Source organism: Nycticebus coucang, unplaced genomic scaffold (assembly GCF_027406575.1).
Source record: "Nycticebus coucang isolate mNycCou1 unplaced genomic scaffold, mNycCou1.pri scaffold_79, whole genome shotgun sequence".
Classification (NCBI taxonomy): domain Eukaryota; kingdom Metazoa; phylum Chordata; class Mammalia; order Primates; family Lorisidae; genus Nycticebus; species Nycticebus coucang.
Window position 1 is genome coordinate 151,983 of NW_026515595.1, and position 3,899 is coordinate 155,881.

Here is a 3,899-nt window from a genome sequence, read left to right on the forward strand (position 1 = left end):
AGGTGTGATCCCACCGATCCCCCTCCCTCTACCCATCCCCCCTTTCCGACTTCCCCCTATTGTTAAGTCTTGATTTCTTCATGGAAGTTAGATGTATTTTCTCAAGATAGGAGCTATTCAACTTCACTTTTTGTTTGCATATCAGGAGAAGATTTGATTCCTCCATCAAATACGAACTGTAGTTTGCAGGTTAAAGAATGCTACATTGTCAGAAATTTTGTTGAAGTGCATTAAGGATAGGAGCTCTTCATCTGGCCTACAAAGTTTCTCCTGGGAAATCAGCTCCCAAGTAACTAGGGCAACAGGTGAGCCACAGCTGTTAATATGATAGAATTAGCCTTGTAGATCAGGTGGAGCTTATACAGGACAGCTGACAGCATTTTCTATTTTCTATTTTTTTTTTTTTAACATATGATGCAGCTGTGGACAAGTGCCAGAAAGAATCTTGGCAGGATTCTGTGGTGGAATATCTCTGCACATTGTTACATCCATCGGCTTGTCTTTAGGAGGCTGGTCCACCTGAACTAAAAGTCATACAGGAGGCTCTGAAGCTCATTTAGAATTCAAGGGCATCAAGGCCAGAGTCCAGAGACATTATAAGCGAGTCAATGCTTCCCTTCAATTGGACGCATTTTCTTTGATTCATCACACTGTGGCCAGCAGCACAGTCGCTTTTTTCTTCAAGCTCTCATATGAGGAAGCATTGCTCTCTGGAATGCTAGATGTATCTGTCAAAAAATCAAACAGGATTAACACTCGTACTTAGCACAAATAAACCCATATTTCCTTAGAAATGAACTATAATAATTAGTTTTATTGTCTTTTTAGGTAATGTATTTCAATTCCTACTGCCAATAAAGAAACTATTACAATATTACCACAGGTGTTAAAATGGGAAATGCCTGTTGAGATGTACTAGATTTATCTTAGATCCTGATGAATGGTCTTTCTCTATGCAAAATTTTCCCAAACAATGAAAATGTCATTAGACTAAGTGGTAATAACAAAATAAAAGTAAAAAAAATAATTCCATATACGTAGTACTGCATAATAATGTACCTTCTAACATGGGTTGCTGGATGTTAAACATAGCTTACTCTTGGGAAATCCATTGACTAAGTCTATCAGTTTCTTTTGCTCAAGTTTCTGTAATATCCATTACCTCATTTCATATTTACAGTAATCATAAACTTTCATCCACATTTTTTAGATTAAGATATTGATGCTCAGTGGCATAGAACAATTGGCCAAAGATAACATAACTAGCAGCTAGTGATATAGGAATTCATAACCTGGAGGTTTCTTTTGTCTTTGATTTTAACATCTGCCTATCTGCCAATAATGCAAATTGTTGTCAAATGATCTCATAGCACAGTAAAATTCTGAGAAGTGTCTCAAGAATCAGGGAGCGGAAAAAAAGAAAAATAAGAACATCAGTCCTGCCTCTACTACTTCTGAGATTTCTATTCCAGTTTCAACAATATATACTACACATATTAGAATTCCTTAGCTGGGCATTGTGGTGGGCATCTGTAGCCCAAGCTACTTGGAAGGCTGAGACAAGAGAATCGCATAAGCCCAGGAGTGGGAGATTGCTGTGAGCTGTGATGTCACAGAACTCTACTGAGTGTGATAAATTGAGAGACTATCTCAAAAACAAAAATTTCTTATAAAGTTTAATTTTTCAAAAAAAAAGTTCAAACCATCCTACTGTAGCATGCTGCCTCTGATAACTTATGAAAACTAAGAGCTTATCACACACCTTATTTAACCCTACCATCCTGTTAAATACCCTGACCTGTTAGCAGGCCTTCTAAGAAATGATGGGAAACCCAGGGCTCTGTTGAGCCACATACCAGGCTTGCTTTCCTTCAGCTTGCATGGCTTTGAAGAAAACAACTGTGCCAGCATCTTCATAGACATGAGTCAGTTTTTCACAAAAAGCAACCCAATTATTGACAGTACCTGAGGGTTTTTCTTGAGTATTTTATATTCTGGATGACTCTCCAAACAGGGCAGTGACGTGTCCTCCAAAGATGTTGCGGCAGTTTTTTATCACAAATTCCACAAGCTGATTAATGTATAAAAAAAAGAAGCATTTATTTTCATATAACATGTTGATAAATTGCATTTTATATAGTAAACTGAAATTTAAGAAAGTGTATTCTATTTAACTTCTATAAGACATTGTCTTTAAGACTAAATACCTTCCATTTCCTTTACAAATGGTGATTCAGTTCCCCAGCAAGTATAATACAAAATCTTCATTACCTTTTCTGCAGAGGCCATTTCTTCTCTGCCTGCAGAAGGATGCCAAATAATACTTGGAGCCATACACGCCCCTAAGTGTAAAGCATCCATTTCATTTGCCACGGAGAGTTCAGCGATATTACTTAAGACCAGGAACACGTACCTTAAGAGCACAACGTTTCCTCTTGGTAGCTGGTCTAATAGCCTAAATACAGAAAAATGTACTCGGTAAGCAAGGCAATTTATTTCAATCTTGTAAAGGCAGGCAACACTAACTTTGCATGAGGTACAAGGCAAATAGGAACCCAGCTCAGATACCCAAGTTTCAGTTAATGTGGAACCCAATGAAGTGAGAACTGCAGGGAGACAATGAGACACACTGGAGATTTGGGGGGGGGCATATTTCTACACTGTCTTCACAACACAATGAAAACTTAGTAGAATTCAGATATGTGTCATTTAAAAACGAATACCCTTCATGAAATACTTCCCTGAAACTAGCTCAATATGCTGAAGCTTAGGTAAATCTTGCAACATTTAGATTACTCTCAACCACAACCCACCAAAACATTTCTGATGAAATTAAACAGTAATTAATTTTAAATTGCTCCTTTATTTTTAACTGGCAACACAGAAATGCTGTCTCTAGGTGAAGAACCAAATCCCAGCTATAAAGACCACCCGGTCCATTCTGAGAGTTCATTGTCTGCTCCACCATCTTCTGTGGTTGATTTTGTTCCAAATATTGCCTCATTCCTTTTTTTTTTTTTTGAGGAAGAGCCTCACTATGTCACCCTGGGTAGAGTGTTGCAGTATCAGTTGTCAGTTGTCACAGCAACCTCAAACTCTTGGGCTCAGGGTGTACTCTCTTGCTCCAGCCCTTTAAGCAGCTGGGACTACAGCCACCTGGCACAATGCCCAGGCATTTTTTCTTTTCTTTTGGCAGGTGTTTCGCCATTGTTTAGCTGGCCCAAGCCGTGTTCAAACGTGGATCTTTCAGTGCGTGTGTCCGGCGCCATAACCACTGTGCAACAGGATGCCGAGCCAAATCTTACCTCCTTTCTATCACTTTTTACATATGTGTCACGTTTTCATTACTTTCTTTTCTACTATTCTCATTTGGTAATTGCTAAAATATTTTTTTTTTCTTTTCTTTTTCTCTCTCTTTTTATCTCTTAACAATTTTTTTTATTAAATCATAACTGGGTACATTAATGCGTTTATGGGGTACAATGTGCTGATTTTGTGTAAAATTTGGAATGCTTACATTAAACTGGTTAACATAACTTTCACCTCACTTTCTTAATGATAGTGTTAAGACATTTATACTCTACTCTTAATTGATTGACATGTACCCTTGCAATATACACCCTAGGTGAAGTTCCACCAATTACCCACCCTCCACACGTCCTCTTCCCTTCCTTCTCCTCACTCTCCTCTTCCCTCTTTCATTCTGGGCTACAGTTGTGTTTTACCTGATTATTTACCAAAATAATGTATTACTCCTACTCAGAAAACATGGACAAGCTGATATTTATGATTGTTGCTTTTTTAATAAAAGAATCTGCAACCTGAGGAAAACAAGCTGGTCTGACTCCTGTTGTACAAATCACAGAAAAGACTTTCTTCAGCATAATAGTCTGAATAGA

The 3,899-nt window shown here is 37.9% G+C and overlaps 1 long non-coding RNA gene across 1 annotated transcript; it reads right to left on the reverse strand.

Annotated features, from left to right (window-relative positions):
* Nucleotides 1-454: 454 nt before the first annotated feature.
* Nucleotides 455-2,335, reverse strand: LOC128579598 (uncharacterized). The gene is made up of 3 exons (XR_008378215.1): nt 2,272-2,335; nt 1,966-2,071; nt 455-728 (listed from the first exon to the last, which is right to left on the reverse strand). It is a non-coding gene; the product is annotated as an uncharacterized LOC128579598 (long non-coding RNA).
* Nucleotides 2,336-3,899: the final 1,564 nt, after the last annotated feature.